The 25,505-nt window shown below is 45.4% G+C and overlaps 1 long non-coding RNA gene across 1 annotated transcript in view; it reads left to right on the top strand.

Annotated features, from left to right (window-relative positions):
• Window positions 1–17,896: 17,896 nt before the first annotated feature.
• The window catches only part of LOC148315724 (uncharacterized), a 75,609-nt gene continuing 68,000 nt past the window's right edge, over window positions 17,897–25,505 (top strand). Inside the window, exon 1 of the long non-coding RNA XR_015840651.1 lies at window positions 17,897–18,000. This is a non-coding gene — a long non-coding RNA (uncharacterized LOC148315724). The remainder of the gene's footprint in view (window positions 18,001–25,505) is intronic.

Genomic DNA, 25,505 nt, shown 5'->3' with positions numbered 1-25,505 from the left:
GGTGCTCCTCTTCGGCTTACTGTGACGCGAGCATGCCCTCCTCCTCCGGAGCTTCCATTCGGTTAAACTTAGGGGCCGCTTGGCACCGCCCGTGCCCGGGGACGGTGCTCCTCTACGGCTTAACTGCCACGCACGCCGGCCGGAGCCCTGGTACGGTCCGAACCGCGCGAAACGTCGCCACCGATCGTGTCCGGGGGAACGTGCTCTTCTTCGTCCACTCTCCTCTTCGCCCACGCTCTTCTTCGGCGCACGCCGGCCGTCTAACCGCTCCAGCGCCCGTCGTGCCGCTCGGCGAAACTACAATGCCCCCGAATATTTTTTATACCCGCGAAGCACTGAACCCGCGAAAGGTGAACCGCGAAGTAGCGAGGGTTCACTGTATGTATAAGACCAAGACCTACAAAAAAGTCTCTTGGAGCAATGAGCTAGGTTTTACAGGAAGTCGGCCATTTTGAATTTACTTAAAAGGGGCGGGTCACCACAATGGACTTTGTGTAGAAATTATTATTGGGGCCCGAGCCGCGACCGCGGCGAGGTCCCTATTGTTTATGTAGAAATTATTATTAGGGCCCGAGCAGCGACCGCTACGAGGTCCCCATTGTTTTTGAGGAAATTATTATTATTATTATTATTAGGGCCCGAGCAGTGACCGCTGCGAGGTCCCTATTGTTTTTCTAGAAATTGTTATTAGGGCCCGAGCTGCGACGGCTGCGAGGTCCCTATTGTTTTTGTAGAAAATATTATTACTTTTATTATTATTATTATTATTATTATTAGGGCCTGAGCAGCGACCGCTGCGAAGTCCCTGTTGTTTTTGTAGAAATTATTATTATTATTATTTTTCCGATTGTACGATCGCATTTTTGACCCCGAAACATGCACAAAAACTCACCAAACTTGGCAGTCTCATCGGGCATGGCGAGAAATTTGATATTTTAACGTCTAATATGAACAGGAAGTGAGTTATGAATTTTTGAAAGTCCGACTTTTGCCCATTTTTGCATGTTTACAGGGGTCATTCTTTTGCACCCTGATCCTAAAGGCTTCATCTGATTGCCTTAATATTCTGTCTGTAGCATCTTAAGACCTGGGACAAACACTGGGGCTAAAATCTTTTGTTTCCGAAATACTATATGACGGGGGCGGGGCTTCAAAGTTTTCACTTAAGATTTCCTTCGCCGCAATGGACAAAATGCTTAATAACGCTCCTGCACATGCTGCTAAAAATCCAAAACTTCACATGTACATAAAGAGTCGGTACCTGAAGACATCTATATGTTTATATTCTGTTATACACCTTGCGCCAATCAATATCATTTTTTACATTTTGACGTACTGCACGGTGCCCTTTTAACGAATCCGATTGAAAATTGGCTAGAAAAGACTCAAGACATTGATCTTACTCTATCCCTATTTTTGTGACTTTCCTTCGAAGGGCGTGGCTATTGCGGTGCCGCAGAGTCTGATTATTCTCCGTGGCAACATAAGTTCCTGCAAAATGATTCAGATGATCCATCTTCTCGAAATTTTTCACATTTAAGGATATTCAGGCCCTGAAGACGGCTGCCAACTTATTTTTGATCGCAGTGGTAGCGCCACCAACTGGTTAAAACAAATACAAATTATTTTCGTTGATGTTTTTCTCCGGGCAGGTTCACAAAATCTACCTTATATTTGCTCGGATGAGTGTTTAGGCCTTGAGGATGTCACAATACGAAAGTCTTTCGCCTTCTTCAGAGTGTCACATGATGGTGTCTTGTGGGCCCGTCTTTATCAGCTGATGTTCCATGAGGGCGTGACTTACCTGTCACAAGAATGAAGGCAAGTCACGCCCCCCGCTGTCCGTTCACTCCGCCAAGATGCTGCTCCAGGTGGTAGAGAGGATGAAGGCTCCCTTGTCTCTGTTCATGGTTTTTATGCCTCGCTTGCAGATCTCAATGGCCTCTCTGATCCAGCGCTGTTGTTTGTTCTCTTCGGTGCGGATGACCCTGCCCTTCTCCCGGTCCATGATGTGGTTTTCCCTTTTGCAGTGGTCAGTGATTGCTGATTTGTAATGTTCATGTTGTGCTTGTTCTTTTACTGCTCTGATTTTTCATTTTTTTGACAGGTAAGTCACACCCTCATGGAACATCAGCTGATAAAGACGGGTCTCAAGACACCATCATGCGACACTCTGAAGAAGGCGAAAGACTCGCCGAAACATGTCAGGTAAAAAATTAACCTAAAACATAATTGTCTGCTTTTAATGAATCAGTCAAATATCAATAATAAGAAGACAAAATGAACCTAATACAAATAAATGAATGCTTAATAACGCCCCTGCACATGCTCCTAAAAATCCAAACCTTCACCTGTAAATAAAACGTCCCGACCTGAAGACATCTTAATGTTATTATTTTGTTATACACACAGCGCCGCCAAGTGGAATCAAAAATGTGTTTTTATTTTAATTTTCACGTACTGCACGGTGCCCTTTTGACGAATCCGACTGAAAATTAGTCAGAAAAGACTCAAGACAATGATCTTACTCTCTGCCGAATTTTGTGACGTTTTGGCAAAAGGCGTGGCTATTACGGTGCTGAAAAGTCAGATTGTACTCTGTGGCAACAAAAGCTCCGGCAACATGACTCAGATGATCCTATCTTCTCGAAGTCGTACACATTTGAGGATACTTCAGCCCTGAAGACATCTACCAACTTATTTTTCATCGTAGTAGTAGCGCCACCAACTGGTAAAAGCTAATACAAGTTATTTTCTTGGATGTTTTTCTCCGTGCAACTCAACAAGGTCGCCCTCATATATGCTCGGATGACTGTTTCGGCCATGAGGATGTCACAATACGAAATTCATCCTTTTTCGTGAAAAGTTGTGGGAGTGGCATTGCACTGTTCGGCAATAAAACAACGCTGATTATGAGGTTCTAAATATGAACGACAACTCGTGAAACTTTACACACACATCAGGCAGAGCAAATTTATCAATATTTTATACGTTAGTTGTGCAGCTTTTTTGAAATGGCTCGCCATGGCCCTCGAGAAATGTTAAAAAAAGCAGCCCTGGTTGAGTGTTTCACCTTGCTTTTTGTAAATTTTATGGAGTACAGTGAACCCTCGGTTATCGCGGTTAATGGGGACAGAGACCACCCGCGAAAACTGAAAATCCGCGAAGTAGCGGCGCACCTTCAAAAATGCTTAAAAAAAATACAATATATATAATAAATATATATATATATATATATAGACAGAGAGAGAGAGTGAAATTCATGTTATAACAAAAAAAACAAATTATTATTAAAACGTATTATTTTTTTATTCCCCAGCCATTCTTTTTGTATTTATTTAATTACTCCGACTTTTACCTGCTGGTACGCCGTCCGGTGTGCCCTGTGAAATGAAAGGTGGCATTCTTTATTTATTTATTTATTTATTCATTTATTCATTCATAACTGACAGCTTCGCGCTCCGTTCGTGCCCGGGCGGAAGAGGTGTTCCAATTCGGCTTTACTGTGACACACGCCCGCCCTCCTGCCCCGGAGCTTCCATTCGGTTAAACTTAGGGGCCGCTTGGCACCGCCCGTGCCCGGGGAAGGTGCTCCTCTTCGGCTTACTGTGACGCGAGCATGCCCGCCTCCTCCGGAGCTTCCATTCGGTTAAACTTAGGGGCCGCTTGGAACCGCCCGTGCCCGGGGAAGGTGCTCCTCTTTGGCTTACTGTGACGCGAGCATGCCCTCCTCCTCCGGAGCTTCCATTCGGTTAAACTTAGGGGCCGCTTGGCACCGCCCGTGCCCGGGGAAGGTGCTCCTCTACGGCTTAACTGCCACGCACGCCGGCCGGAGCTCTGGTACGGTCCGAACCGCGCGAAACGTCGCCACCGATCGTTTCCGGGGGAACGTGCTCTTCTTCGTCCACTCTCCTCTTCGCCCACGCTCTTCTTCGGCGCACGCCGGCCGTCTAACCGCTCCAGCGCCCGTCGTGCCGCTCGGCGAAACTACAATGCCCCCGAATATTTTTTATACCCGCGAAGCACTGAACCCGCGAAAGGTGAACCGCGAAGTAGCGAGGGTTCACCGTATGTATAAGACCAAGACCTACAAAAAAGTCTCTTGGAGCAATGAGCTAGGTTTTACAGGAAGTCGGCCATTTTGAATTTACTTAAAAGGGGCGGGTCACCACAATGGACTTTGTGTAGAAATTATTATTGGGGCCCGAGCAGCGACCGCGGCGAGGTCCCTATTGTTTATGTAGAAATTATTATTAGGGCCCGAGCAGCGACCGCTACGAGGTCCCCATTGTTTTTGTGGAAATTATTATTATTTTTATTATTATTATTATTAGGGCCCGAGCAGTGACCGCTGCGAGGTCCCTATTGTTTTTCTAGAAATTGTTATTAGGGCCCAAGCTGCGACGGCTGCGAGGTCCCTACTGTTTTTGTAGAAAATATTATTACTTTTATTATTATTATTATTATTATTATTATTAGGGCCTGAGCAGCGACCGCTGCGAAGTCCCTATTGTTTTTGTAGAAATTATTATTATTATTATTTTTCCGATTGTTCGATTGCATTTTTGTCCCCCGAAACATGCACAAAAATTCACCAAACTTGGCAGTCTCATCGGGCATGGCGAAAAATTTGATATTTTAACGTCTAATATGAACAGGAAGTGAGTTATGAATTTTTGAAAGTCCGACTTTTGCCCTTTTTTGCATGTTTACAGGGGTCATTCTTTTGCACCCTGATCCTAAAGGCTTCATCTGATTGCCTTAAAATTCTGTCTGTAGCATCTTAAGACCTGGGACAAACACTGGGACTAAAATTTTTTGTTTCCGAAATACTATATGACGGGGGCGGGGCTTCGAAGTTTTCACTTAAGATTTCCTTCGCCGCAATGGACAAAATGCTTAATAACTCTCTTGCACATGCTGCTAAAAATCCAAAACTTCACATGTACATAAAGAGTCGGTACCTGAAGACATCTATATGTTTATATTCAGTTATACACCTTGCGCCAATCAATATCATTTTTTACATTTTGACGTACTGCACGGTGCCCTTTTAACGAATCCGATTGAAAATTGGCTAGAAAAGACTCAAGACATTGATCTTACTCTATCCCTATTTTTGTGACTTTCCTTCGAAGGGCGTGGCTATTACGGTGCCGCAGAGTCTGATTATTCTCCGTGGCAACAAAAGTTCCTGCAAAATGATTCAGATGATCCATCTTCTTGAAATTTTTCACATTTGAGGATATTCAGGCCCTGAAGACGGCTGCCAACTTATTTTTGATCGCAGTGGTAGCGCCACCAACTGGTTAAAACAAATACAAATTATTTTCGTTGATGTTTTTCTCCGGGCAGGTTAACAAAATCTACCTTAAATTTGCTCGGATGAGTGTTTAAGCCTTGAGGATGTCACAATACGAAAGTCTTTCGCCTTCTTCAGAGTGTCACATGATGGTGTCTTGTGGCCCGTCTTTATCAGCTGATGTTCCATGAGGGCGTGACTTACCATTCACAAGAATGAAGGCAAGTCACGCCCCCCGCTGTCCGTTCACTCCGCCAAGATGCTGCTCCAGGTGGTAGAGAGGATGAAGGCTCCCTTGTCTCTGTTCATGGTTTTTATGCCTCGCTTGCAGATCTCAATGGCCTCTCTGATCCAGCGCTGTTGTTTGTTCTCTTCGGTGCGGATGACCCTGCCCTTCTCCCGGTCCATGATGTGGTTTTCCCTTTTGCAGTGGTCAGTGATTGCTGATTTGTAATGTTCATGTTGTGCTTGTTCTTTTACTGCTCTGATTTTTCATTTTTTTGACAGGTAAGTCACACCCTCATGGAACATCAGCTGATAAAGACGGGTCTCAAGACACCATCATGCGACACTCTGAAGAAGGCGAAAGACTCGCCGAAACATGTCAGGTAAAAAATTAACCTAAAACATAATTGTCTGCTTTTAATGAATCAGTCAAATATCAATAATAAGAAGACAAAATGAACCTAATACAAATAAACGAATGCTTAATAACTCCCCTGCACATGCTCCTAAAAATCCAAACCTTCACCTGTAAATAAAACGTCCCGACCTGAAGACATCTTAATGTTATTATTTTGTTATACACACAGCGCCGCCAAGTGGAATCAAAAATTTGTTTTTATTTAAATTTTCACATTATGCACGGTGCCCTTTTGACGAATCCGACTGAAAATTAGTCAGAAAAGACTCAAGACAATGATCTTACTCTCTGCCGAATTTTGTGACGTTTTGGCAAAAGGCGTGGCTATTACGGTGCTGAAAAGTCAGATTGTACTCTGTGGCAATAAAAGCTCCGGCAACATGACTCAGATGATCCTATCTTCTCGAAGTTGTACACATTTGAGGATACTTCAGCCCTGAAGACATCTACCAACTTATTTTTCATCGTAGTAGTAGCGCCACCAACTGGTAAAAGCTAATACAAGTTATTTTCTTGGATGTTTTTCTCCGTGCAACTCAACAAGGTCGCCCTCATATATGCTCGGATGACTGTTTCGGCCATGAGGATGTCACAATACGAAATTCGTCCTTTTTCTTGTAAAGTTGTGGGAGTGGCATTGCACTGTTCGGCAATAAAACAACGCTGATTATGAGGTTCTAAATATGAACGACAACTCGTGAAACTTTACACACACATCAGGCCGAGCAAATTTATCAATATTTTATACGTTAGTTGTGCAGCTTTTTTGAAATGGCTCGCCATGGCCCTCGAGAAATGTTCAAAAAAGCAGCCCTGGTTGAGTGTTTCACCTCGCTTTTTGTAAATTTTATGGAGTACAGTGAATCCTCGGTTATCGCGGTTAATGGGGACAGAGACCACCCGCGAAAACTGAAAATCCGCGAAGTAGCGGCGCACCTTCAAAAATGCTTAAAAAAATATACAATATATATAATAAATATATATATATATATATATATATATATATATACGGGGAGAGAGAGAGTGAAATTCATGTTATAACAAAAAAAACAAATTATTATTAAAACGTATTATTTTTTTATTCCCCAGCCATTCTTTTTGTATTTATTTAATTACTCCGACTTTTACCTGCTGGTACGCCGTCCGGTGTGCCCTGTGAAATGAAAGGTGGCATTCTTTATTTATTTATTTATTTATTCTTTTATACATTCATAACTGACAGCTTCGCGCTCCGCTCGTGCCCGGGCGGAAGAGGTGCTCCAATTCGGCTTAACTGTGACACACACCCGCCCTCCTCCCCCGGAGCTTCCATTCGGTTAAACTTAGGGGCCGCTTGGCACCGCCCGTGCCCGGGGAAGGTGCTCCTCTTCGGCTTACTGTGACGCGAGCATGCCCTCCTCCTCCGGAGCTTCCATTCGGTTAAACTTAGGGGCCGCTTGGAACCGCCCGTGCCCGGGGAAGGTGCTCCTCTTCGGCTTACTGTGACGCGAGCATGCCCTCCTCCTCCGGAGCTTCCATTCGGTTAAACTTAGGGGCCGCTTGGAACCGCCCGTGCCCGGGGAAGGTGCTCCTCTTCGGCTTACTGTGACGCGAGCATGCCCTCCTCCTCCGGAGCTTCCATTCGGTTAAACTTAGGGGCCGCTTGGCACCGCCCGTGCCCGGGGAAGGTGCTCCTCTACGGCTTAACTGCCACGCACGCCGGCCGGAGCTCTGGTACTGTCCGAACCGCGCGAAACGTCGCCACCCATCGTGTCCGGGGGAACGTGCTCTTCTTCGTCCACTCTCCTCTTCACCCACGCTCTTCTTCGGCGCACGCCGGCCGTCTAACCGCTCCAGCACCCCGTCGTGCCGCTCGGCGAAACTACAATGCCCCCGAATATTTTTTAGACCCGCGAAACACTGAACCCGCGAAAGGTGAACCGCCAAGTAGCGAGGGTTCACTGTATGTATAAGACCAAGACCTACAAAAAAGTCTCTTGGAGCAATGAGCTAGGTTTTACAGGAAGTCGGCCATTTTGAATTTACTTAAAAGGGGGCGGGTCACCACAATGGACTTTGTGTAGAAATTATTATTGGGGCCCGAGCAGCGACCGCGGAGAGGTCCCTATTGTTTTTGTAGAAATTATTATTAGGGCCCGAGCAGCGACCGCTACGAGGTCCCCATTGTTTTTGTGGAAATTATTATTATTATTATTATTAGGGCCCGAGCAGTGACCGCTGCGAGGTCCCTATTGTTTTTCTAGAAATTGTTATTAGGGCCCGAGCTGCGACGGCTGCGAGGTCCCTATTGTTTTTGTAGAAAATATTATTACTTTTATTATTATTATTATTATTAGGGCCTGAGCAGCGACCGCTGCGAAGTCCCTATTGTTTTTGTAGAAATTATTATTATTATTATTTTTCCGATTGTTCGATCGCATTTTTGACCCCCGAAACATGCACAAAAATTCACCAAACTTGGCAGTCTCATCGGGCATGGCGAAAAATTTGATATTTTAACGTCTAATATGAACAGGAAGTGAGTTATGAATTTTTGAAAGTCCGACTTTTGCCCTTTTTTGCATGTTTACAGGGGTCATTCTTTTGCACCCTGATCCTAAAGGCTTCATCTGATTGCCTTAAAATTCTGTCTGTAGCATCTTAAGACCTGGGACAAACACTGGGGCTAAAATTTTTTGTTTCCGAAATACTATATGAACGGGGGCGGGGCTTCGAAGTTTTCACTTAAGATTTCCTTCGCCGCAATGGACAAAATGCTTAATAACTCTCCTGCACATGCTGCTAAAAATCCAAAACTTCACATGTACATAAAGAGTCGGTACCTGAAGACATCTATATGTTTATATTCAGTTATACACCTTGCGCCAATCAATATCATTTTTTACATTTTGACGTACTGCACGGTGCCCTTTTAACGAATCCGATTGAAAATTGGCTAGAAAAGACTCAAGACATTGATCTTACTCTATCCCTATTTTTTTGACTTTCCTTCGAAGGGCGTGGCTATTACGGTGCCGCAGAGTCTGATTAATCTCCGTGGCAACAAAAGTTCCTGCAAAATGATTCAGATGATCCATCTTCTCGAAATTTTTCACATTTGAGGATATTCAGGCCCTGAAGACGGCTGCCAACTTATTTTTGATCGGATGAGTGTTTAGGCCTTGAGGATGTCACAATACGAAAGTCTTTCGCCTTCTTCAGAGTGTCACATGATGGTGTCTTGTGGCCCGTCTTTATCAGCTGATGTTCCATGAGGGCGTGACTTACCTGTCACAAGAATGAAGGCAAGTCACGCCCCCCGCTGTCCGTTCACTCCGCCAAGATGCTGCTCCAGGTGGTAGAGAGGATGAAGGCTCCCTTGTCTCTGTTCATGGTTTTTATGCCTCGCTTGCAGATCTCAATGGCCTCTCTGATCCAGCGCTGTTGTTTGTTCTCTTCGGTGCGGATGACCCTGCCCTTCTCCCGGTCCATGATGTGGTTTTCCCTTTTGCAGTGGTCAGTGATTGCTGATTTGTAATGTTCATGTTGTGCTTGTTCTTTTACTGCTCTGATTTTTCATTTTTTTGACAGGTAAGTCACACCCTCATGGAACATCAGCTGATAAAGACGGGTCTCAAGACACCATCATGCGACACTCTGAAGAAGGCGAAAGACTCGCCGAAACATGTCAGGTAAAAAATTAACCTAAAACATAATTGTCTGCTTTTAATGAATCAGTCAAATATCAATAATAAGAAGACAAAATGAACCTAATACAAATAAATGAATGCTTAATAACGCCCCTGCACATGCTCCTAAAAATCCAAACCTTCACCTGTAAATAAAACGTCCCGACCTGAAGACATCTTAATGTTATTATTTTGTTATACACACAGCGCCGCCAAGTGGAATCAAAAATTTGTTTTTATTTTAATTTTCACGTACTGCACGGTGCCCTTTTGACGAATCCGACTGAAAATTAGTCAGAAAAGACTCAAGACAATGATCTTACTCTCTGCCGAATTTTGTGACGTTTTGGCAAAAGGCGTGGCTATTACGGTGCTGAAAAATCCGATTGTACTTTGTGGCAACAAAAGCTCCGGCAACATGACTCAGATGATCCTATCTTCTCGAAGTTGTACACATTTGAGGATACCTCAGCCCTGAAGACATCTACCAACTTATTTTTCATCGTAGTAGTAGCGCCACCAACTGGTAAAAGCTAATACAAGTTATTTTCTTGGATGTTTTTCTCCGTGCAACTCAACAAGGTCGCCCTCATATATGCTCGGATGACTGTTTCGGCCATGAGGATGTCACAATACGAAATTCATCCTTTTTCGTGAAAAGTTGTGGGAGTGGCATTGCACTGTTCGGCAATAAAACAACGCTGATTATGAGGTTCTAAATATGAACGACAACTCGTGAAACTTTACACACACATCAGGCAGAGCAAATTTATCAATATTTTATACGTTAGTTGTGCAGCTTTTTTTAAATGGCTCGCCATGGCCCTCGAGAAAAGTTAAAAAAAGAATAGAATAGAAATAGAAATCCCTTTATTGTCATTGTACTCAAGTGTGCAACGAGATTAGAGGGCTCCCCTCTCCAGTGCAATACAACAATAATACAGACAATATAAAAATTAGATAAATAAATAAGACAGTGCAATGGAATTCAGTACTGAATAGGGCATATAGAAACACATCACAATGCTGTTTTGCAAGGTTAGGGTGGTCTCGTGTGTGTGTGAGAGTTCAGTATGGAGATGGCTCTCGGAAAGAAACTGTTTCTCAGTCTATTGGTCCTTGATTTGATGCATCTGTAGCGCCTGCCAGAGGGCAACAGGTCGAACAGGTGTGAGTTTGGGTGGGTATTGTCTTTGACGATGTTGAGAGCCCTTCTGAGGCACCGGGCGGTGTAGATGTCCGACAGCGAGGGGAGAGGGCAGCCAATAATCCTTTGCGCTGTTTTGACTGTCCTCTGGAGCCTCACTCTGTCCGCCTCAGTGCAGCCGCTGTACCAGGTGGAGACACAGTACGTCAGCAGGCTCTCGATGGACGAGTGGTAGAAGGCCAGCAGCAGCTTCCTGTCCAGGTTGAATTTCCTGAGGACTCTCAGGAAGTGCAGACGTTGGCGGACCTTCTTTACCACTGCTGTGGTGTTGTGACTCCAAGAAAGGTCATCGGAGATCTGTACTCCCAGGAACTTGAACGTGTGGACCCTCTCCACACACACGCCTTCGATGCAGGGGGGGGGCGGCAGCGTCTTGTTCCTCCTGAAGTCGACGACAATCTCCTTTGTTTTAGCAGAGTTAAGGTGCAGTCTGTTGTCCTTGCACCAAGTTGTCAGTCTCCCTACCTCCTCTCTGTAGGCTGTCTCGTCACCTTCCGAGATCAGACCGACCACTGTCGTGTCGTCAGCAAACTTGACGATGGTGTTGTTGCCGTGGGCCGGGCTGCAGTCGTAGGTGTAGAGGGCGTACAGGAGAGGGCTCAGCACGCATCCTTGGGGGGAACCGGTGCTCAGCATGAGGGTGGAGGACGTGTAGGGGCCGAGCAACACAGTCTGGGGTCTGTTGGTCAGAAAGTCCTTAATCCAGATGCGTGTGAGGGCAGGGAGGCCGAGAGTGTCCAGTTTGGCGACGAGGATGTCTGGGATGATCGTGTTGAATGCCAAGCTGTAGTCCACAAAGAGCATCCTTGCATAGCTCCGCTGTTGTTCCAGGTGGCCCAGCACAACATGCAGAGCAGCCCTGGTTGAGTATTTCACCTCGCTTTTTGTAAATTTTATGGAGTACAGTGAACCCTCGGTTATCGCGGTTAATGGGGACCGAGACCACCCGCGAAAACTGAAAATCCGCGAAGTAGCGGCGCACCTTCAAAAATGCTTTAAAAAAAAATACAATATATATATATATATATATATATATATATATATATATATATATATATATATATATATATATATATATATATATATATACGGGGAGAGAGAGAGTGAAATTCATGTTATAACAAAAAAAACAAATTATTATTAAAACATATTATTTTTTTATTCCCCAGCCATTCTTTTTGTATTTATTTAATTACTCAGACTTTTACCTGCTGGTACGCCGTCTGGTGTGCCATGTGAAATGAAAGGTGCCATTCTTTATTTCTTTATTTATTTATTCATTTATTCATTCATAACTGACAGCTTCGCGCTCCGCTCGTGCCCGGGCGGAAGAGGTGCTCCAATTCGGCTTAACTGTGACACACGCCCACCCTCCTCCCCCGGAGCTTCCATTCGGTTAAACTTAGGGGCCGCTTGGCACCGCCCGTGCCCGGGGAAGGTGCTCCTCTTCGGCTTACTGTGTCGCGAGCATGCCCTCCTCCTCCGGGAGCTTCCATTCGGTTAAACTTAGGGGCCGCTTGGAACCGCCCGTGCCCGGGGAAGGTGCTCCTCTTCGGCTTACTGTGACGCGAGCATGCCCTCCTCCTCCGGAGCTTCCATTCGGTTAAACTTAGGGGCCGCTTGGCACCGCCCGTGCCCGGGGAAGGTGCTCCTCTACGGCTTAACTGCCACGCACGCCGGCCGGAGCTCTGGTACGGTCCGAACCGCGCGAAACGTCGCCACCGATCGTGTCCGGGGGAACGTGCTCTTCTTCGTCCACTCTCCTCTTCGCCCACGCTCTTCTTCGGCGCACGCCGGCCGTCTAACCGCTCCAGCGCCCCGTCGTGCCGCTCGGCGAAACTACAATGCCCCCGAATATTTTTTATACCCGCGAAGTAGCGAGGGTTCACTGTATGTATAAGACCAAGACCTACAAAAAAGTCTCTTGGAGCAATGAGCTAGGTTTTACAGGAAGTCGGCCATTTTGAATTTATTAAAAGGGGGCGGGTCACCACAATGGACTTTGTGTAGAAATTATTATTGGGGCCCGAGCAGCGACCGCGGCGAGGTCCCTATTGTTTATGTAGAAATTATTATTAGGGCCCGAGCAGCGACCGCTACGAGGTCCCCATTGTTTTTGTGGAAATTATTATTATTATTATTATTAGGGCCCGAGCAGTGACCGCTGCGAGGTCCCTATTGTTTTTCTAGAAATTGTTATTAGGGCCCGAGCTGCGACGGCTGCGAGGTCCCTATTGTTTTTGTAGAAAATATTATTACTTTCAAATTTCCCCATTGTGGGACTAATAAAGGACATCTTATCTTATCTTCTCTTATTATTATTATTATTATTAGGGCCTGAGCAGCGACCGCTGCGAAGTCCCTATTGTTTTTGTAGAAATTATTATTATTATTATTTTTCCGATTGTTCGATTGCATTTTTGACCCCCGAAACATGCACAAAAATTCACCAAACTTGGCAGTCTCATCGGGCATGGCGAAAAATTAGATATTTTAATGTCTAATATGAATAGGAAGTGAGTTATGAATTTTTGAAAGTCCGACTTTTGCCCTTTTTTGCATGTTTACAGGGGTCATTCTTTTGCACCCTGATCCTAAAGGCTTCATCTGATTGCCTTAAAATTCTGTCTGTAGCATCTTAAGACCTGGGACAAACACTGGGGCTAAAATTTTTTGTTTCCGAAATACTATATGACGGGGGCGGGGCTTCGAAGTTTTCACTTAAGATTTCCTTCGCCGCAATGGACAAAATACTTAATAACTCTCTTGCACATGCTGCTAAAAATCCAAAACTTCACATGTACATAAAGAGTCGGTACCTGAAAACATCTATATGTTTATATTCAGTTATACACCTTGCGCCAATCAATATCATTTTTTACATTTTGACGTACTGCACGGTGCCCTTTTAACGAATCCGATTGAAAATTGGCTAGAAAAGACTCAAGACATTGATCTTACTCTATCCCTATTTTTGTGACTTTCCTTCGAAGGGCGTGGCTATTACGGTGCCGCAGAGTCTGATTATTCTCCGTGGCAACAAAAGTTCCTGCAAAATGATTCAGATGATCTATCTTCTTGAAATTTTTCACATTTGAGGATATTCAGGCCCTGAAGACGGCTGCCAACTTATTTTTGATCGCAGTGGTAGCGCCACCAACTGGTTAAAACAAATACAAATTATTTTCGTTGATGTTTTTCTCCGGGCAGGTTAACAAAATCTACCTTATATTTGCTCGGATGAGTGTTTAAGCCTTGAGGATGTCACAATACGAAAGTCTTTCGCCTTCTTCAGAGTGTCACATGATGGTGTCTTGTGGCCCGTCTTTATCAGCTGATGTTCCATGAGGGCGTGACTTACCATTCACAAGAATGAAGGCAAGTCACGCCCCCCGCTGTCCGTTCACTCCGCCAAGATGTTGCTCCAGGTGGTAGAGAGGATGAAGGCTCCCTTGTCTCTGTTCATGGTTTTTATGCCTCGCTTGCAGATCTCAATGGCCTCTCTGATCCAGCGCTGTTGTTTGTTCTCTTCGGTGCGGATGACCCTGCCCTTCTCCCGGTCCATGATGTGGTTTTCCCTTTTGCAGTGGTCAGTGATTGCTGATTTGTAATGTTCATGTTGTGCTTGTTCTTTTACTGCTCTGATTTTTCATTTTTTTGACAGGTAAGTCACACCCTCATGGAACATCAGCTGATAAAGACGGGTCTCAAGACACCATCATGCGACACTCTGAAGAAGGCGAAAGACTCGCCGAAACATGTCAGGTAAAAAATTAACCTAAAACATAATTGTCTGCTTTTAATGAATCAGTCAAATATCAATAATAAGAAGACAAAATGTACCTAATACAAATAAATGAATGCTTAATAACTCCCCTGCACATGCTCCTAAAAATCCAAACCTTCACCTGTAAATAAAACGTCCCGACCTGAAGACATCTTAATGTTATTATTTTGTTATACACACAGCGCCGCCAAGTGGAATAAAAAATGTGTTTTTATTTTAATTTTCACGTACTGCACAGTGCCCTTTTGACGAATCCGACTGAAAATTATTCAGAAAAGACTCAAGACAATGATCTTACTCTCTGCCGAATTTTGTGACGTTTTGGCAAAAGGCGTGGCTATTACGGTGCTGAAAAGTCCGATTGTACTTTGTGGCAACAAAAGCTCCGGCAACATGACTCAGATGATCCTATCTTCTCGAAGTTGTACACATTTGAGGATACTTCAGCCCTGAAGACATCTACCAACTTATTTTTCATCGTAGTAGTAGCGCCACCAACTGGTAAAAGCTAATACAAGTTATTTTCTTGGATGTTTTTCTCCGTGCAACTCAACAAGGTCGCCCTCATATATGCTCGGATGACTGTTTCGGCCATGAGGATGTCACAATACGAAATTCATCCTTTTTCGTGAAAAGTTGTGGGAGTGGCATTGCACTGTTCGGCAATAAAACAACGCTGTTTATGAGGTTCTAAATATGAACGACAACTCGTGAAACTTTACACACACATCAGGCAGAGCAAATTTATCAATATTTTATACGTTAGTTGTGCAGCTTTTTTGAAATGGCTCGCCATGGCCCTCGAGAAATGTTAAAAAAAGCAGCCCTGGTTGAGTGTTTCACCTCGCTTTTTGTAAATTTTATGGAGTACAGTGAACCCTCGGTTATCGCGGTTAATGGGGACCGAGACCACCCGCGAAAACTGAAAATCCGCGAAGTAGCGGCGCACCTTCAAAAATGCTTAAAAAAAATACAATATATATAATAAATATATAAATATATATATATATATATATATATATATACGGGGAGAGAGAGAGAGAGTGAAATTCATGTTATAACAAAAAAACCAAATTATTATTCAAACGTATTATTTTTTTATTCCCCAGCCATTCTTTTTTAATTGATTTAATTACTCTGACTTTTACCTGCTGGTACGCCGTCCGGTGTGCCCTGTGAAATGAAAGGTGCCATTCTTTATTTATTTATTTATTTATTCATTTATTCATTCATAACTGACAGCTTCGCGCTCCGCTCGTGCGCGGAAGAGGTGCTCCAATTCGGCTTAACTGTGACACACGCCCCCCCTCCTCCCCCGGAGCTTCCATTCGGTTAAACTTAGGGGCCGCTTGGCACCGCCCGTGCCCGGGGAAGGTGCTCCTCTTCGGCTTACTGTGTCGCGAGCATGCCCTCCTCCTCCGGAGCTTCCATTCGGTTAAACTTAGGGGCCGCTTGGCACCGCCCGTGCCCGGGGAAGGTGCTCCTCTACGGCTTAACTGCCACGCACGCCGGCCGGAGCTCTGGTACGGTCCGAACCGCGCGAAACGTCGCCACCGATCGTGTCCGGGGGAACGTGCTCTTCTTCGTCCACTCTCCTCTTCGCCCACGCTCTTCTTCGGCGCACGCCGGCCGTCTAACCGCTCCAGCGCCCCGTCGTGCCGCTCGGCGAAACTACAATGCCCCCGAATATTTTTTATACCCGCGAAGCACTGAACCCGCGAAAGGTGAACCGCGAAGTAGCGAGGGTTCACTGTATGTATAAGACCAAGACCTACAAAAAAGTCTCTTGGAGCAATGAGATAGGTTTTACAGGAAGTCGGCCATTTTGAATTTACTTAAAAGGGGGTGGGTCACCACAATGGACTTTGTGTAGAAATTATTATTGGGGCCCGAGCAGCGACCGCGGCGAGGTCCCTATTGTTTATGTAGAAATTATTATTAGGGCCCGAGCAGCGACCGCTACGAGGTCCCCATTGTTTTTGTGGAAATTATTATTATTATTATTATTAGGGCCCGAGCAGTGACCGCTGCGAGGTCCCTATTGTTATTAGGGCCCGAGCTGCGACGGCTGCGAGGTCCCTATTGTTTTTGTAGAAAATATTATTACTTTTATTATTATTATTATTATTATTATTAGGGCCTGAGCAGCGACCGCTGCGAAGTCCCTATTGTTTTTGTAGAAATTATTCTTATTATTATTTTTCCGATTGTTCGATCGCATTTTTGACCCCCGAAACATGCACAAAAATTCACCAAACTTGGCAGTCCCATCGGGCATGGCGAAAAATTTGATATTTTAACGTCTAATATGAACAGGAAGTGAGTTATGAATTTTTGAAAGTCCGACTTTTGCCCTTTTTTGCATGTTTACAGGGGTCATTCTTTTGCACCCTGATCCTAAAGGCTTCATCTGATTGCCTTAAAATTCTGTCTGTAGCATCTTAAGACCTGGGACAAACACTGGGGCTAAAATTTTTTGTTTCCGAAATACTATATGAACGGGGGCGGGGCTTCGAAGTTTTCACTTAAGATTTCCTTCGCCGCAATGGACAAAATGCTTAATAACTCTCCTGCACATGCAGCTAAAAATCCAAAACTTCACATGTACATAAAGAGTCGGTACCTGAAGACATCTATATGTTTATATTCAGTTATACACCTTGCGCCAATCAATATCATTTTTTACATTTTGACATACTGCACGGTGCCCTTTTAACGAATCCGATTGAAAATTGGCTAGAAAAGACTCAAGACATTGATCTTACTCTATCCCTATTTTTGTGACTTTCCTTCGAAGGGCGTGGCTATTACGGTGCCGCAGAGTCTGATTAATCTCCGTGGCAACAAAAGTTCCTGCAAAATGATTCAGATGATCCATCTTCTTGAAATTTTTCACATTTGAGGATATTCAGGCCCTGAAGACGGCTGCCAACTTATTTTTGATCGCAGTGGTAGCGCCACCAACTGGTTAAAACAAATACAAATTATTTTCGTTGATGTTTTTCTCCGGGCAGGTTAACAAAATCTACCTTACATTTGCTCGGATGAGTGTTTAGGCCTTGAGGATGTCACAATACGAAAGTCTTTCGCCTTCTTCAGAGTGTCACATGATGGTGTCTTGTGGCCCGTCTTTATCAGCTGATGTTCCATGAGGGCGTGACTTACCTGTCACAAGAATGAAGGCAAGTCACACCCCCCGCTGTCCGTTCACTCCGCCAAGATGCTGCTCTAGGTGGTAGAGAGGATGAAGGCTCCCTTGTCTCTGTTCATGGTTTTTATGCCTCGCTTGCAGATCTCAATGGCCTCTCTGATCCAGCGCTGTTGTTTGTTCTCTTCGGTGCGGATGACCCTGCCCTTCTCCCGGTCCATGATGTGGTTTTCCCTTTTGCAGTGGTCAGTGATTGCTGATTTGTAATGTTCATGTTGTGCTTGTTCTTTTACTGCTCTGATTTTTAATTTTTTTGACAGGTAAGTCACACCCTCATGGAACATCAGCTGATAAAGACGGGTCTCAAGACACCATCATGCGACACTCTGAAGAAGGCGAAAGACTCGCCGAAACATGTCAGGTAAAAAATTAACCTAAAACATAATTGTCTGCTTTTAATGAATCAGTCAAATATCAATAATAAGAAGACAAAATGAACCTAATACAAATAAATGAATGCTTAATAACTCCCCTGCACATGCTCCTAAAAATCCAAACCTTCACCTGTAAATAAAACGTCCCGACCTGAAGACATCTTAATGTTATTATTTTGTTATACACACAGCGCCGCCAAGTGGAATCAAAAATGTGTTTTTATTTTAATTTTCACATACTGCACGGTGCCCTTTTGACGAATCCGACTGAAAATTAGTCAGAAAAGACTCAAGACAATGATCTTACTCTCTGCCGAATTTTGTGACGTTTTGGCAAAAGGCGTGGCTATTACGGTGCTGAAAAGTCAGATTGTACTCTGTGGCAACAAAAGCTCCGGCAACATGACTCAGATGATCCTATCTTCTCGAAGTTGTACACATTTGAGGATACTTCAGCCCTGAAGACATCTACCAACTTATTTTTCATCGTAGTAGTAGCGCCACCAACTGGTAAAAGCTAATACAAGTTATTTTCTTGGATGTTTTTCTCCGTGCAACTCAACAAGGTCGCCCTCATATATGCTCGGAGGACTGTTTCGGCCATGAGGATGTCACAATACGAAATTCATCCTTTTTCGTGAAAAGTTGTGGGAGTGGCATTGCACTGTTCGGCAATAAAACAACGCTGATTATGAGGTTCTAAATATGAACGACAACTCGTGAAACTTTACACACACATCAGGCAGAGCAAATTTATCAATATTTTATACGTTAGTTGTGCAGCTTTTTTGAAATGGCTCGCCATGGCCCTCGAGAAATGTTAAAAAAAGCAGCCCTGGTTGAGTGTTTCACCTTGCTTTTTGTAAATTTTATGGAGTACAGTGAACCCTCGGTTATCGCGGTTAATGGGGACAGAAACCACCCGCGAAAACTGAAAATCCGCGAAGTAGCGGCGCACCTTCAAAAATGCTTAAAAAAAAATACAATATATATAATAAATATATATATATATATATATATATATATATATATATATATATATATATATATATATATATATGTATATATAGACAGAGAGAGAGTGTGAAATTCATGTTATAACAAAAAAACCAAATTATTATTAAAACGTATTATTTTTTTATTCCCCAGCCATTCTTTTTGTATTTATTTAATTACTCCGACTTTTACCTGCTGGTACGCCGTCCGGTGTGCCCTGTGAAATGAAAGGTGGCATTCTTTATTTATTTATTTATTTATTCATTTATTCATTCATAACTGACAGCTTCGCGCTCCGTTCGTGCCCGGGCGGAAGAGGTGTTCCAATTCGGCTTTACTGTGACACACGCCCGCCCTCCTGCCCCGGAGCTTCCATTCGGTTAAACTTAGGGGCCGCTTGGCACCGCCCGTGCCCGGGGAAGGTGCTCCTCTTCGGCTTACTGTGACGCGAGCATGCCCGCCTCCTCCGGAGCTTCCATTCGGTTAAACTTAGGGGCCGCTTGGAACCGCCCGTGCCCGGGGAAGGTGCTCCTCTTTGGCTTACTGTGACGCGAGCATGCCCTCCTCCTCCGGAGCTTCCATTCGGTTAAACTTAGGGGCCGCTTGGCACCGCCCGTGCCCGGGGAAGGTGCTCCTCTACGGCTTAACTGCCACGCACGCCGGCCGGAGCTCTGGTACGGTCCGAACCGCGCGAAACGTCGCCACCGATCGTGTCCGGGGGAACGTGCTCTTCTTCGTCCACTCTCCTCTTCGCCCACGCTCTTCTTCGGCGCACGCCGGCCGTCTAACCGCTCCAGCGCCCGTCGTGCCGCTCGGCGAAACTACAATGCCCCCGAATATTTTTTATACCCGCGAAGCACTGAACCCGCGAAAGGTGAACCGCGAAGTAGCGAGGGTTCACTGTATGTATAAGACCAAGACCTACAAAAAAGTCTCTTGGAGCAATGAGCTAGGTTTTACAGGAAGTCGGCCATTTTGAATTTACTTAAAAGGGGCGGGTCACCACAATGGACTTTGTGTAGAAATTATTATTGGGGCCCGAGCAGCGACCGCGGCGAGGTCCCTATTGTTTATGTAGAAATTATTATTAGGGCCCGAGCAGCGACCGCTACGAGGTCCCCATTGTTTTTGTGGAAATTATTATTATTTTTATTATTATTATTATTAGGGCCCGAGCAGTGACCGCTGCGAGGTCCCTATTGTTTTTCTAGAAATTGTTATTAGGGCCCAAGCTGCGACGGCTGCGAGGTCCCTACTGTTTTTGTAGAAAATATTATTACTTTTATTATTATTATTATTATTATTATTATTAGGGCCTGAGCAGCGACCGCTGCGAAGTCCCTATTGTTTTTGTAGAAATTATTATTATTATTATTTTTCCGATTGTTCGATTGCATTTTTGACCCCCGAAACATGCACAAAAATTCACCAAACTTGGCAGTCTCATCGGGCATGGCGAAAAATTTGATATTTTAACGTCTAATATGAACAGGAAGTGAGTTATGAATTTTTGAAAGTCCGACATTTGCCCTTTTTTGCATGTTTACAGGGGTCATTCTTTTGCACCCTGATCCTAAAGGCTTCATCTGATTGCCTTAAAATTCTGTCTGTAGCATCTTAAGACCTGGGACAAACACTGGGGCTAAAATTTTTTGTTTCCGAAATACTATATGACGGGGGCGGGGCTTCGAAGTTTTCACTTAAGATTTCCTTCGCCGCAATGGACAAAATGCTTAATAACTCTCTTGCACATGCTGCTAAAAATCCAAAACTTCACATGTACATAAAGAGTCGGTACCTGAAGACATCTATATGTTTATATTCAGTTATACACCTTGCGCCAATCAATATCATTTTTTACATTTTGACGTACTGCACGGTGCCCTTTTAACGAATCCGATTGAAAATTGGCTAGAAAAGACTCAAGACATTGATCTTACTCTATCCCTATTTTTGTGACTTTCCTTCGAAGGGCGTGGCTATTACGGTGCCGCAGAGTCTGATTATTCTCCGTGGCAACAAAAGTTCCTGCAAAATGATTCAGATGATCCATCTTCTCGAAATTTTTCACATTTGAGGATATTCAGGCCCTGAAGACGGCTGCCAACTTATTTTTGATCGCAGTGGTAGCGCCACCAACTGGTTAAAACAAATACAAATTATTTTCGTTGATGTTTTTCTCTGGGCAGGTTAACAAAATCTACCTTATATTTGCTCGGATGAGTGTTTAGGCCTTGAGGATGTCACAATACGAAAGTCTTTCGCCTTCTTCAGAGTGTCACATGATGGTGTCTTGTGGCCCGTCTTTATCAGCTGATGTTCCATGAGGGCGTGACTTACCTGTCACAAGAATGAAGGCAAGTCACGCCCCCCGCTGTCCGTTAACTCCGCCAAGATGCTGCTCCAGGTGGTAGAGAGGATGAAGGCTCCCTTGTCTCTGTTCATGGTTTTTATGCCTCGCTTGCAGATCTCAATGGCCTCTCTGATCCAGCGCTGTTGTTTGTTCTCTTCGGTGCCGATGACCCTGCCCTTCTCCCGGTCCATGATGTGGTTTTCCCTTTTGCAGTGGTCAGTGATTGCTGATTTGTAATATTCATGTTGTGCTTGTTCTTTTACTGCTCTGATTTTTCATTTTTTTGACAGGTAAGTCACACCCTCATGGAACATCAGCTGATAAAGACGGGTCTCAAGACACCATCATGCGACACTCTGAAGAAGGCGAAAGACTCGCCGAAACATGTCAGGTAAAAAATTTTACCGAAAACATAATTGTCTGCTTTTAATGAATCTGTCAAATATCAATAATAAGAAGACAAAATGAACCTAATACAAATAAATGAATGCTTAATAACTCCCCTGCACATGCTCCTAAAAATCCAAACATTCACCTGTAAATAAAATGTCCCGACCTGAAGACATCTTAATGTTATTATTTTGTTATACACACAGCGCCGCCAAGTGGAATCAAAAATTTGTTTTTATTTTAATTTTCACGTACTGCACGGTGCCCTTTTGACGAATCCGACTGAAAATTAGTCAGAAAAGACTCAAGACAATGATCTTACTCTCTGCCGAGTTTTGTGACGTTTTGGCAAAGGCGTGGCAATTACGGTGCTGAAAAGTCCGATTGTACTTTGTGGCAACAAAAGCTCCGGCAACATGACTCAGATGATCCTATCTTCTCGAAGTTGTACACATTTGAGGATACTTCAGCCCTGAAGACATCTACCAACTTATTTTTCATCGTAGTAGTAGCGCCACCAACTGGTAAAAGCTAATACAAGTTATTTTCTTGGATGTTTTTCTCCGTGCAACTCAACAAGGTCGCCCTCATATATGCTCGGAGGACTGTTTCGGCCATGAGGATGTCACAATACGAAATTCATCCTTTTTCGTGAAAAGTTGTGGGAGTGGCATTGCACTTTTTGGCAATAAAACAACGCTGATTATGAGGTTCTAAATATGAACGACAACTCGTGAAACTTGACACACACATCAGGCAGAGCAAATTTATCAATATTTTATACGTTAGTTGTGCAGCTTTTTTGAAATGGCTCGCCATGGCCCTCGAGAAATGTTCAAAAAAGCAGCCCTGGTTGAGTGTTTCACCTCGCTTTTTGTAAATTTTATGGAGTACAGTGAACCCTCGGTTATCGCGGTTAATGGGGACCGAGACCACCCGCGGAAACTGAAAATCCGCGAAGTAGCGGCGCACCTTCAAAAATGCTTAAAAGAAAATACAATATATATAATAAATATATATATATATATATATATATGTATATATATATATATATATATATGTATATATATATATATATATATGTATATATATATACGGGGAGAGAGAGAGAGAGAGAGAGTGAAATTCATGTTATAACAAAAAAAACAAATTATTATTAAAACGTATTATTTTTTTATTCCCCAGCCATTGTTTTTGTATTTATTTAATTACTGTGAGGATCGCTCCCCAGCCGGGGCTGGGAAGCGGTGTGGGTGGATCCTTAAAGCGCAGACAAGGGAAAATTTGGTAGGAACAATATTTATTGTGGCCGGCAAAAAACAATTGGCAGGCGATAGGCAAGGAGGGTTGCTATCAATAATAATAGAGGGTCTATACTTACAGACGTCGGGAGACGTGAACGGAAAACGCTGGGGGAACAATCTTCCCCCAGGAAAAGCAAAACGAGTAACAAAAGGAGCTTGCAATGCAAGAAAACCGAAAACAAGAATGTCCTTCCTCCAAAGGGTAAGGTTAAATCCAATCATCGAAAAAACACAAAGCGAGCCGAAACGTAGCTGTAGAAATAAACAAGGTAACAACATACACGACAAATACACGGAGCAAAGTTGGCAAAGACTGTAGCAAGGCACAAGGCGAGAGCAAGTAGGTCAATAATCCGACACGCAGGTTTGCGTGTCGGAGGCTTAAATAGTCCGTAATCAAGGCATGATGGGTTGCAGCTGGGCCGTCTCGTGAACGCGTCCGCTCGTGGCCGCGTTGCCGAGCAACGCGCCGTCGACCACGCCCACTCGGCTGCAACACAAAGGCACGATCGTGACAGTACCCCCCCCTTAACGGACGCCCCTTGGCGTACTACCTGGTTTCGTTGGGTGGGCGTTGTGGTAATCTCGTAGTAGAGATGGACACATGATCCAGGAGCGAGGGATCCATTGCCGTTCTTCTGGGCCATAGCCCTCCCAGTCGACCAGGTACTGAGTCCCCCTTCCCCTGCGCCTGGAGTCCAAGATCTCCTTTACCGTGTAGACTGGGTCGCCGTCAATGATCCTAGGAGGCGGTGGCGGGGCGGCGGGCGGCACCAGCGGGCAGGTAGGGGCCGGCTTGATGAAAGACACGTGGAACACGGGGTGTATCTTCATGGTGGGGGGTAATTTGAGGCGGACCGAGACCGGGTTGATGATGGCTGCGACTTCGAACGGGCCCACGTAACGTGGCCCTAGCTTGCGGGATGATCCAGCCAGATTAAGGTCTCGTGTGGACAGCCATACCTTGTCGCCGATCTTGTAGCCCGGGGCTGGACGGCGGCGACGGTCAGCGATGCGCCGGTTCCGCTGCGTGGTGCGTGACAGGGCGGCCCGAGCCTCTTTCCATGCCCGGTGGGCTCGCTTTAGGTGCTGCTGGACCGAGGGTACCTCTTCAGAACCGGGTTGGGACGGAAACAGCGGAGGTTGGTACCCGTAGGCGGTCTGGAATGGTGATCGACCTGTGGCTGAGGAGATCAGAGTATTGTGAGCGTACTCGATCCATGGCAGATGATCGACCCAGGTGGCCGGCTGGTCCATGCAGACGCAGCGGAGCGCGGACTCAAGGTCCTGATTGGCGCGCTCCGATTGCCCGTTGGTCTGCGGGTGGTAGCCTGAGGAGAGACTGGATGTAGCCCCGAGGCACTGGCAGAATTTCTTCCATACCTGGGAGACGAACTGCGGGCCTCGGTCGGACACCAAGTCGTCCGGGATGCCATGGAGTCGAACCACGTGTTGGACCAGCAGGTTGGCTGTTTCGAGGGCTGTCGGGAGCTTGGGTAGCGCAACGAAATGGGCGGCCTTGGAGAAGCGGTCCACTATGGTCAAGACGACCGTTTGCCCGCGGGAAACGGGCAGGCCAGTGACAAAGTCCAGTGAAATGTTGGACCAGGGGCGCGCCGGAACGGGAAGCGGGTGCAGTAGGCCCGCCGGGGGCTGGTGCGATGCCTTGCTGGCAGCGCATTGTGGACAGGCTTGTATGTACGCCGTCACGTCTCTTTTGAGCGACGGCCACCAAAAGCGTTGGGCGATCAGGCCCAGGGTGCGGCGTATGCCCGGGTGGCAGGCCAACTTGGAGGCATGGCCCCACTGGATCACCTCCGCCCGGTCTCGAGTCGGCACGAACAGGCGCCCGGGAGGACACTCCGTTGGCGCCCCACTTTCCTCCTGGGCTTCTCGGATTCGCCGCTCTATCTCCCATTGCAGGCCCCCCACCAAGCGATGACTGGGCACCACGCTCGCCGGCCCCTCTTCGTCTTCCCAGGCGTCGTGGATGCGTGACAGTGCGTCGGGTTTGGTGTTGCGTGCCCCCGGCCGGTAAGTCATGGTATAATTGAAGCGGCTGAGGATCAAGGCCCACCGCGCCAGCCGGGGGTTCAGTCTTTTCATGTGGCGGATGTATGACAGGTTCTTGTGGTCCGTAAAAATGATGAATGGCTCCTGGGTGCCCTCCAGCCAGTGCCGCCATTCCTGCAGGGCCAGGATCACGGCCAGGAGTTCTCGGTTGCCCACATCGTAGTTGGCCTCCGCTGGGGAGAGGCAGCGAGAGAAAAAGG

Source organism: Idiotropiscis lumnitzeri, unplaced genomic scaffold (assembly GCF_059441095.1).
Source record: "Idiotropiscis lumnitzeri isolate Australia: NSW breed Sydney's pygmy pipehorse unplaced genomic scaffold, RoL_Ilum_1.0 HiC_scaffold_49, whole genome shotgun sequence".
Taxonomy (NCBI): Eukaryota; Metazoa; Chordata; class Actinopteri; order Syngnathiformes; family Syngnathidae; genus Idiotropiscis; species Idiotropiscis lumnitzeri.
Note: the sequence above shows the minus strand (reverse complement) of the source record. Positions and strands in the feature narration are given on the sequence as shown.